We start from the raw sequence: 12,016 nt of genomic DNA, 5'->3' as shown, positions 1-12,016 counted from the left end.
TTTGGAGTAGACAAGGAGGTAAAGATGGTGTTTATATTTGTGATGAGTTGTAAAAACAAAATAAAACAACAACAAAAGCAATGAAGACTATCTAAGAGACCCTATGTGACTGCAAAGCCTAAAATATTCGATATCTGGCCCTTTATAGATAAGTTTCCAACCCTTAAATTATATCAAAGAATTATTTTAAAGATTAAATTATTAAATTTTTTATTTGTGTAAAGAAGTTGGTAGGATGTCAGGCATATGGAACAGGCTCAATAAATGTCACTTGTTATAGATTTTGGTGATAATGATAAGAAAATGATATTAATATTCTTCTTAATGGGTCCACCAATTGGTTAAGTCCCATTTTATCTGTGTTCTCTCACTACGTCTTATTGTAAATAGCATCTGTGTTAGATAAAACAGAAAGCCATTCCTTTATAGAAGGATGTAAAATGTTCTACATTTTAAAGAAAACTTAACAATGTATAATTTCTGACTCATTTTTATTCACTAATTAATTAATTTTATTATTCTTAATGCAACTCTGATGTGAGAAGCTGTGTCTTGGGAGGAGGGAAGTCTGGAGGTAGGTTCATAAAAACATGTCAAAGATCACTGGAAAGGAAATCACTTAATGTTCTTTCTTTGTGTTTTATTTTTATTTCTCTTGTAAAAGAAAGAATGTTAGTCACTTGATTTCTCCTTTTCTGAAGAGAGGCTTCCATTTGGAAAGAGTGATGTTTTCCCAAAGAGTGGTGGGGGGAGGAGTTAGAAAGGAAGATACAAAAGGGAAATAAGTCTATTGTTTTGTTTTGTTTTACCTTCAGAGAATGTAGAGCATTAAATCCCATGCTTTCCGAATGTCCTGGGAATCTTACGTAAGCCCACCATAAACTAAGGTTCATACAAGTAAACATCCATCCCTTCCTTAAGCATTAGATTAAAATGCATTAAAAAAAAAAAAAAAAAAAACTTTGTCAGCGGTTCTAATGGTGGAATGCTATGGATCCCAGCCAGTGGGTCCTTGGGAATGCCATCACAAGGGGACCCATCCAGCTGAGTAACAGAGCAGTGGAATCTGCTCAGAGTAGTCTTGTTTGGACTCAAGCTTGAGTCCAACTAAATGTGTGGGGGGATAAAATAAATAAGGCTCCCCTCCACAGGAAGAAAGAAAGGAAAGAAAGAAAGAAAGAAAGAAAGAAAGAAAGAAAGAAAGAAAGAAAGAAAGAGAGAGAGAGAGGGAGGGAGGGAGGGAGGGAGGGAGGGAGGGAGGGAGGGAGGGAGGGAGGAAGGAAGGAAGGAAGGAAGGAAGGAAGGAAGGAAGGAAGGAAGGAAGGAAGAAAGAAAGAAAAAGAAAGAAAGAAAGAAAGGGAGGGAGGGAGGGAGGGAGGGAGGGAGGGAGGGAGGGAGGGAGGAAGGAAGGAAGGAAGGAAGGAAGGAAGGAAGGAAGGAAGAAAGAAAGAAAGAAAAAGAAAGAAAGAAAGAAAACCAGTAGGGGTTCAAGTTAAAAAGGAAGGCCTTATAAACACACCTGATTTGGTCAGCAGTAGCAAGATTCGTGAGGGCCATGGCTAGGTAGAAATGAAATAGGCCATGAGTTCCCCACCAAATTCCTGTGCAAATAGGATTCTGGTGTTTCTACTAGGGCTTTCTTTGTTCTTCAACATCATGATAGCCAAGCCACAGGATTCTAGAGCCCTCGGTTAAGAGAATTAACACAAACCTATGAACATGCCAGACCCACACTTAATAGTAAAAGGCATCCATTGGGCTTCCTATTAAAGCACTAGCGCATGAACCGTTTTGTTACACATTTTCCCACAGTAAAAAAGAAAAATGATGTATTGTCTACGTTTTTAATAAGGTGGAGAAAATCATCCCATCTTTCCATGATTTGGGCTTTGGGACCAGTTCTGAAAATGTACTACAGCCAGTCTTCTTAAAGTCAAAGTGAGGTTGAGGAGAAGCAAGATGACATTGCAGGGTTCCTCACAGGCATAGATGAAGCAAAGCTGCCAGAAGGAGACTGTCTTAGTAGGTCATACAGGGTGCCTCACAGAGGGACTGCAGGAAGAACCAGTGCTAAAAGCCCTGCTGGATAAGGTGAGTCCCCATGTATGAAATCTGACTTTGACAAACTCAAATTCTTCAAATTGCTGCTGAATCTATCCCATTCAGCTGCACTTCAGATCGATGATTCCTAAACTTAAGAACAGATGCACATTTCTGAAGATTCAGGACTTTTCTGCATTGCTCCTCATCAAATCTGATTTGAACTCATAGGAAGATTGTTAAAAACTCTTCCAGTTTAAAACTATCCCTCTTAGAGATATTTTAAGATAGCATTGCTGAGCAACTTGGTAACAGTTTTTACTTATTTTGCAAACCATTATGTATGTAGGTGAGCTAAAGGTCATTTAAAAGCAAGATACTATGTGATCTCATTTTGCATCCCGAATCCTTATTTTTACCTGCAATGCCATCTATCCTGGATCCACCCCATCACCTGGCAATTATTACCCAAGGGTCTCATTTTTTAGGACACACAAGGCTACTTCTGTTATAAACATACCAGTGCGGACAGACTAGAGACACTGAGGAGAAATAAATGATAAAATGGCTGATGTCCCCACCTAAGACTAGAAGCCCTGCCCTTCTGAAGTGGAAACATTTAAGATTCATTTTAAACCTACTGGTAACCTCTGAAGATATCTGTGTATGTTGTCTCTATATAAAGAGAGTTCCAGGAATAGCCTGGACTCATGTCAAACATTGTAGCAAAAACTATTTCCTACTAAGTCCTCCTTGAGAATCTGAAATATGCCTCCAGAAATACCTCAGAGGCTTTTTCTATAGGAAAAAATCTTCCTCCCAAACTGCCAATAAATTGTTTTAATAAGTAAACAAATGCTGGGATGTAACCAAGTTGTAAAATTCTAAGTAATGAGTTGTTTTGCCTTTAACTATCCATGATTACTATCAACTCAAAGGAAGAAAAAAGTAAGGGACTAGATGTTCCCTCAACATATAGCATCTGTGAAATGGTCACATTGGCCAAAACTGTTGGAACAGAGCTGCTCATTTCTGAAGAATGTTGAGGCACAGAGGGCCTGGCAGGAGGTATTGTGTCAATGGAGTCAACGAGAAACCTCCTTGAAAACCTAAGATCAGGTCTGTGCTCTGTGACCACCTAGAGGGGTGGGATAGGGAGGGTGGGAGCAAGACGCAAGAGGGAGGAATTATGGGGATATATGTATATGTGTAGCTGATTCGCTGTGTTATAAAGCAGAAACTAACACACCATTGTAAAGCAATTATACTCCAATAAAGATGTTTAAAAAAAAAAAAGCTTTCCTATTTTCAGGGCTGCCTCTATGTTCTGTGTGTGTCTTCAGTGGATATGTGGCCAAGACTGAAATGCTCTGTCGGTACCCTCTCAAGAGGGAAACCCTTTAATTTTTTCTTCCTTAATTTTTTCTTCACCTTTTCCTCCTGTGCTTCCTGCTTCTCCTCTTCTGCCTCTGTATAATCCTTCTCCTCCTCATTAAACTTTCTGGGATTTTAAAGACAAGGCTGAATGTGGTTTAGATATTTGAAACTTGAAAAAGATTGCTTTTGTTGACTTTTATTTTCTCATATGTTTGGGGTGATCCATGGCCTTGCAAGGGAGTGTCACTGTGGGTAGGAATGGAATGAAGAGAGAAAATAAACATTTATTACCTGTTAGCTAAGTGCCAGGAATAGACTTAGTCATTTTACTATTACACTGAATAATCACACCAACTCCATGAGGTAAATATTATTTTTTTCCTTATCGAATGAGGGAAAATTTCAAAATAACGATGCCCAAGATCATGCAGTTTGTAAGTAACAGAGGTAGATATGAATCCACTTCTGTCCAACTCTGAAGTGCATGCTCTTTCAAGTAAATATACATGGGAAGATAAGGCTTATATGAGTTTTCAGACAAAGGAATTTGGCGGGGGGGCAATTCCATGAAATATGTCACTTTGTATTTCTCAGTATAATAAATATCTTAAGTTCTGCTTATATTCTGTGCTTTGTGCTAATCATTAATGTAGTGTTGAAATTACGAGCTTACATACTAGTAGGGTAGGCAAAGAATTAATCATTTAAAATTTAATTATTAGCAATTAATTGATCAATTTTTGATCCTAATAGGAAGTAAACAAAGTGAGATGCTAGACAGTAATTGGGAGCGGAGGGCAACCTAATTATATTCAGTGTCCAAGGAAGGCTTCTTTAAGGAAGTAACATTTAAGCTGAGACCTGAAGGATAAAAAGGAGCTGGCTTTGCCAAGAATGGGAAGATGAGTGTCCCAGGCAGAGAGAACAGAGACTAGGGTGAAAGGAACATAGTAAACTAGGGAGAGAGGTGAACACAGAGATTGGAGAAATTGGTGGGAGTCTGGTGATGCTGAAATGTATGTGTACATTAATACACTTAATTTTTATTCAAAATGTAGTGGAAAGCCATTGAAGGGTAAGATACAGAGGAGTGATATGATATGATTTACATTAAAACAGAATCTATTTGGTTGTTGAATGCATCTCTCCATCTAGTCTGTACTCTAGGAAGTGAAAATGTATCTAACAGCTCCATATTATGTCTGAGAGGACGGGGCCAGATAATTAGTTTTACTTTCTTTCCTTATTCCAAATCCATTGCTTAATTAGAATGCCATTGCTTTTCTCTTATCTATAGGACAGTGGACAAGCAATAGTTTTATGACATTTGAGATTACAAAATTTAGTTCAGAATGTCATTGTCTCTCTCTTATTTGTGTGAGAGTGGATAAACAAGAGAGATCACCTTTCTGTTGGTCAGGGGCTCTGCAGGATCCATGGGAAAGAGGCCCAGGAGTTGTTTAGTGCCATGGTCCTGCCAATAACATTATTCAGTGGTTAAAACATTATGAGGCATGGTTGGTAAGAGAATGGTTCTGGAACTACACTGTTTTATTTTGAACCCTGGCTCTACTATTTACCAGGTGGGAATCCTTGGGTGACTCACTTAACTTCTCTGTGTCTCAGATTTCTCACCTCTCATGTAGGGATGATAATAGTATCTACTGCATGTGATAATTGTGAGAAGGAAATGAATTAAAACCTACGTAGCCCTTAGAACAGTGCCTGGAACATACTAATGAACAAATAAGGGCTAATTGTATCTAAAATTGTCAGATTAGAGCAGGGATTAAGTTTAGTCTTAGAGGTAGTCTACCAAAATTTGTTTCATCCATCCCTTTGCAAGTGGGAAAGAAGGTAAACACCACTCTTCTAATATGTGTGTATTAATGAAGTATTCGTAGGTTAAGGAAGTTGCAGATATTGGGAGAGCTACTTGAAAGAAAGAGAATAAAAAAAACAGGATTCTTGAGAACATCAATATTTAAGAAAAGAAAGAGGGGCAATAAAACTAGGCCATCAGAAGGAATGCTAACAAAAACTCTACAGACAAAAAGTGCTGGAGAGGGTGTGGAGAAAAGGGAACCCTCTTGCACTGTTGGTGTGAATGTACATATTTTTTTTTAGAGTTTTATTTTTTTAATTTATTTTTATATAGCAGGTTCTTATTATTTATCTATTTTATACATATTAGTGTTCATAGGTCAATCCCAAACTCCTAATTCATCCCACCACCACCCCCATGCTATCCCCCACTGGTGTCCGTATGTTTGTTCTCTACATCTGTGTCTATTTCTGCCTTGCAAACTGGTTTATCTGTACCATTTTTCTAGATTCCACATATATGTGTTAATATATAATATTTGTTTTTCTCTTTCTGACTTACTTCACTCTGTATGACAGTCTCTAGGTCCACATCTCTACAAATGACCCAATTTGGTTCCTTTTTATGTCTGAGTAATATTCCATTGTATATATGTACCACATTTTCTTCATCCATTCATCTGTCAATGGGCATTTAGGTTGCTTCCATGACCCAGCTATTGTAAACAGTCCTGCAATGAACATTGGGGTGCATGTGTCTTTTTGAATTATGGTTTTCTCTGGGTATATGCCCAGTAGTGGGATTGCTGGGTCATGTGGTAATTCTATTTTTAATTTTTTAAGGAACCTCCATACTGTTCTCCATAGTGGTTGTATCAATTTACATTCCCACCAACAGAGCAAGAGGGTTCCCTTTTCTCCACACCCTCTCCAGCATTTGTTGTTTGTAGATTTTCTGATGATGCCCATTCTAATTGGTGTGAGGTGATACCTCATTGTAGTTTAGATTTGCATTTCTCTAATAATTAGTAATGTTGAGCAGCTTTTCATGTGCATCTTGGCCATCTGTATGTTTTCTTTGGAGAGATGTCTATTTAGGTCTTTTGCCCATTTTTTGATTGGGTTGTTGGTTTTTTTTCATATTGAGCTGCATGAGCTGTTTATATATTTTGGAGATTAATCCTTTGTCCATTGATTCGTTTGCAAATATTTTTTTACCATTCTGAGGGCTGTCTTTTCATCTTGTTTATAGTTTCCTTTGCTGTGCAAAAGCTTTTAAGTTTCATTAGGTCCCATTTGTTTATTTTTGTTTTTATTTCCATTACTCTAGGAGGTGGGTCAAAACAGACCTTGCTGTGATTTATGTCAAAGAGCATTCTTCCTATGTTTTCCTCTAAGAGTTTTATAGTGTCTGGTCTTACATTTAGGTTTTTAATCCATTTTGAATTTATGTTTATGGTGTTAGGGACTGTTCTAATTTCATTCTTGTACATGTAGCTGTCCAGTTTTCCCAGCACCACTTATTGAAGAGAGTGTCTTTTCTCTATTGTGTATTTTTGCCTCCTTTGTCATAGATTAGTTGACCATAGGTGAGTGGGTTTATCTCTGGGCTCTCTATCCTGTCCATTGATCTATATTTCTGTTTTGTGCCAGTACCATATTGTTTTGATGACTGTAGCTTTGTAGTATAGTCTGAAGTCAGGGAGTCTGATTCCTCCAGCTCCATTTTTTTCCCTCAAGATTGCTTTGACTATTCAGGGTCTTTTGTGTCTCCATACAGATTTTAAGATTTTTTTGTTCTAGTTCTGTAAAAAATGCCATTGGTAATTTGATAGGGATTGCACTGAATCTGTAGATTGCATCAGGTAGTATAGTCATTTTCACAATATTGATTCTTCCAATCCTAGAAAATGGTATATCTCTCCATCTGTCTGTGCCATCTTTGATTTCTTTCATCACTGTCTTATAGTTTTCTGAGTACAGGTCTTTTACCTCCTTAGGTAGATTTATACCTAGGTATTTTATTCTTTTTGTTGCAATGGTGAATGGGATTGTTTCCTTAATTTCTCTTTCTGATCTTTCATTGTTAGTGTATAGGAATGCCAGAGATTTCTGTGCATTAATTTTGTAACCTGCAACTTTACCAAATTCGTTGGTTAGCTCTAGTAGTTTTCTGGTGGCATCTTTAGGATTATCTATGTATAGTATCATGTCATCTGCAAATAGTGACAGTTTTACTTCTTCTTTTCTAATTTGTATTCCTTTTATGCATGGCTAGGACTTCCAAAACTATGTTGAATAGTACTAGCAAAAGTGGGCATCCTTGTCTTTTTCCTTATCTTAGAGGAAATGCTTTCAATTTTTCACCATTTAGAATGATGTTTGCTGTGGGTTTGTCTTTTATGGTCTTTATAATGTTGAGGTAGTTTCCCTCTATGCCCATTTTCTGGAGAGTTTTTATCATAAATGGGTGCCAAATTTTGTCAAAAGATTTTTCTGCATCTATTGAGATGATCATATGGTTTTAATTCTTCAGTTTGTTAATATGGTGTATCACATTGATTGATTTGAGTATACTGAAGAATCCTTACATCCCTGGGATAAGCCCCACTTGATCATGGTGTATGATCCTTTTAATGCACTGTTGGATTCTGTTTGCTCATATTTTGTTGAGGATTTTTGCATCTATATTCTTCAGTGATACTGGTCTGTAATTTTGTTTTTTTGTAGTATCTCTGTTCGGTTTTGGTATCAGGGTGACGGTGGCCTCATAGAATGAATTTGGCAGTGCTCATTCCTCTGCAATTTTTTGGAAGAGTTTGAGAGGGATGGGTTTTAGCTCTTCTCTAAATGTTTGATAGAATTCACCTGTGAAGCCATCTGGTCATGGACTTTTGTTTGTTGGAAGATTTAAAATCACAGTTTCAATTTCAGTGTTTGTGATTGGTCTGTTTATATTTTGTATTTCTTCCTGGTTCAGTCTCAGAAGGTTGTGCATTTCTAAGAATTTATCCATTTCTTCCAGGTTGTCCATTTTATTGGCACAGAGTTGCTTGTAGTAGTCTCTTATGATGATTTGTATTTCTGCAGTGTCTGTTGTAATTTCTCCTTTTTCATTTCTAATTTTATTGATTTGAGTCTGCTCCCTCTTTTTCTTGATGAGTCTGGCTAAATGTTTATCAATTTTGTTTATCTTCTCAAAGAGGAAGCTTTTAGTTTTATTGAACTTTGCTGTTGTTTTCTTTGCTTCTATTTCATTTATTTCTGCTCTGCTCTTTATGATTTCTTTCCTTCTACTAACTTTGAGTTTTGTTTGTTCTTCTTTCTCTAGTTCCTTTAGGTGTAAGGTTAGATTGTTTATATGAGATTTTCTTTTTTCTTGAGGTAGGATTGTATTGTTATAATCTTCCTTTTTAGAACTGCTTTTGCTTCATCCCATAGGTTTCGGATCATCATGTTTTCACTGTCATTTGTCTGTCGGTATTTTTTGATTTCCTCTTTGATTTCTTCAGTGATTTCTTGGTTATTTAGTAATGTATTGTTTAGCCTCCATGTGTTTACGGTTTTTACATTTTTTTTCCTTGTAATTGATTTCTAATCTCATAGCATTGCAGTCAGAAAAGATGCTTGATATGATTTCAATTTTCTTAAATTTACTGAGGCTTGATTTGTGACCCAAGATGTGATCTATCCTGGAGAATGTTCCATTTGCACTTGAGAAGAAAGTGTAATCTGCTGTTTTCAGATGGAATGTCCTATAAATATCAATTAAATCTATCTGGTCTATTGTGTCATTTAAAACTTGTGTTTCTTTATTAATTTTCTGTCTGGTTGATCTGTCCATTGGTATAAATGAGGTGTTAAAGTCCCCCACTATTATTGCATTACTGTCGATTTCCTCTTTTATAGCTGTTAGCATTTGCCTTATGTATTGAGGTGCTCCTATGTTGGGTGCATATATATTTATAATTGTTATATCTTCTTCTTAGATTGATCCCTTGATCCTTATATAGTAACCTTCCTTGTCTCTTATAACATTCTTTATTTTAAAGTCTATTTTATCTGATATGAGTATTGCTACTCTGGCTTTTTTTGATTTCCATTTTCATGGGATATCTTTTTTCATCCCCTCACTTTCAGTCTGTATGTGTCCCTAGATCTGAAGTGGGTCTCTCGTAGACCGCATATATATATATATATATATATATATATATATATATATATATATATATATATATATATATATATGTCTTGTTTTTGTATCCATTCAGCGAGCCTGTGTCTTTTGGTTGGAGCATTTAATCCATTCACATTTAAGGTGATTATCAATATGTATGTTCCTATTACCATTTTCTTAATTGTTTAGGGCTTGTTTTTGTAGGTTCTTGTCTTCTCTTGTATTTCCCACTTAGAGAAGTTCCTTTAGCATTTGTTGTAGAGCTGGTTTGGTGGTGCTGAATGCTGTGAGCTTTTGCTTGTCTGTAAAGCTTTTGATTTCTCTGTCAAATCTGAATGAGATCCTTGCCGGGTAGAGTAATCTTGGTTGTAGGTGCTTCCCTTTCAACACTTTATATATATGGTGCCACTCTCTTCTGGCTTGTAGAGCTTCTGCTGAGAAATCAGCTGTTAACCTTATGGGAGTTCCCTTATATGTTATTTGACATTTTTCCCTTGTTGCTTTTAATAATTTTTCTCTGTCTTTAATTTTTGTCAATTTGATTACTGTGTGTCTCGGCATGTTTCTCTTTGGGTTTATCCTGCTTGGGACTCTGCACTTCCTGGACTTGGGTGGCTATTTCCTTTCCCATGTTAGGGAAGTTTTTGACTATAGTCACTTCAAATATTTTCTCGGGTCTTTCTGTCTCTCCTCTCCTTCTGGGACCCCTATAATATGAATGTTGGTGCATTTAATGTTGTCCCAGTGGTCTCTTAGGCTGTCTTCACTTCTTTTCATTCTTTATTCTTTATTCTGTTCTTTGGCAGTAAATTCCACCACTCTGTCTTCTGGGTCACTTATCTGTTCTTCTGCTTCAGTATTGATTCCTTCTAGTGTATTTTTCATTTCAGTTTTTGTATTGTTCATCTTTGTTTGTTTGTTCTTTAATTCTTCTAGGTTTTTGTTCTTTAATTCTTCTAGGTCTTTGTTAAATATTTCTTGAATCTTCTCGATCTTTGCCTCCATTCTTTTTCTGAGGTCCTGGATTATCTTCACTATCATTATTCTGAATTCTTTTTCTGGAAGGTTGCCTATCTCCACTTCATTTAGTTGTTTGGGGTTTTATCTTTTTCTTTCATCTGGTACATAATCCTCTGCCTTTTCATTTTGTCTATCTTTCTGTGAATGTGGTTTTCATTCTACAGGCTGCAGAATTGTAGTTTTTCCTGCTTCTGCTGGTGGGAATATAAACTGATATAACCACTATGAAGAACAGTATGGAGGTCCCTTAGAAAACTAAAAATAGAACTACCATATGGCCCAGCAATCCCACTACTGGACATATACCCTGAGAAAACCATAATTCAAAAGGACACATGTATCCCAGTGTTCTTTGCAGCACTAGTTACAATAGCCAGGACATGGAAGCAACCTAAATGTCCAATGACATATTAATGGATAAAGAAGATGTGATACATATATACAATGGAATATTACTCAGCCATAAAAAGGGTCGTTTGTAGAAATGTGGATTTGCCTAGAATTTGTCATACAGAGTGAAGTAAGCCAGAAAGAGAAAAACAAATGTCATATATTAACGCATATATGGGGAATCTAGAGAAATGGTACAGATGAACATATCTGCAGGGCAGAAATAGAGATGTAGATGTAGAGAATGGACATGTGGACACAGCAGGAGAAGGGGAAGGTGGGACGAATTGGGAGATTAGGATTGACATATATACACTATCATGAGTAAAATAGATAGCTAGTGGGAACATGCCATAAAGCACAGGAATCTCAGCTTGGTGCTCTGTGAAGACCTAGATGGGTGGGATGGGGGGGTGGGAAGGAGGTTCTAGAGGGAAGGGATATAGGTATACATGTAGCTGATTCACTTCATTGTATAGCAGATACTAACGCAGAGTTTTAAAGCAATTATACTCTAATTTTAAAAAAGAAGGAATGTTCTAAAAATGTAGAAGAATAGGTGAAAGTAGGTAATAGTGGTAAAGAGATCAGCAGAATGAATAGTGAAAACAGATCCCCATTGATTGTGCCATTAGGACAATATTGACCTTTGTTCAGTTGGTCTTGGGGTAGACTTGGAACAAGAAGTTGGTTTGTAGCCAGTGGTTAAAACCTATTTATGAAGTGAATTATAAACAACTCTTCTAACAGGAAAAATGAAGAGAGGGGAAGTGATAGCTTTGAAAGGAGGCTGGAATTGTGTGTGTGTGTTTGTGTGTGTGTGTGTGTGTGTGTGTGTGTGTGTCTGTGTGTACACCCAAAATATATGGGGGAATGAAAACTTGTTTGTAATATGTGAATATAATGTAATGGAAAAGAGAATGTATACATCTAAATTTAAAGACATATTGAATTGAATGAGTTTCCTAAAGGAAGATATAATAGACTCATTATAAAAGAGGCAATTAAGAGCATCCTGACTGAGTTTGTATCTTATCTCCAGCATTTCCTAGTTGTAGCCATGGGCATATTGCTGAAGCTCTCTGTGCCTCAGTTTCCACATCTGTAAAATTGGGCTAATATTAGGACCTACCACAGGTGGCTGGGGTCATGTGCTGTGCCCATATGCATCCCAAGCATATAGTAAGT

General features: G+C 36.8%; 1 pseudogene; it reads left to right on the top strand.

Moving 5' to 3' along the window:
• The first annotated feature begins 1,989 nt into the window (after positions 1–1,989).
• Positions 1,990–12,016, top strand: part of LOC116756379 — a 32,588-nt pseudogene continuing 22,561 nt past the window's right edge.

Source organism: Phocoena sinus, chromosome 7, assembly GCF_008692025.1.
Source record: "Phocoena sinus isolate mPhoSin1 chromosome 7, mPhoSin1.pri, whole genome shotgun sequence".
Classification (NCBI taxonomy): domain Eukaryota; kingdom Metazoa; phylum Chordata; class Mammalia; order Artiodactyla; family Phocoenidae; genus Phocoena; species Phocoena sinus.
This window is presented reverse-complemented; position numbering and strand designations above follow the sequence as displayed.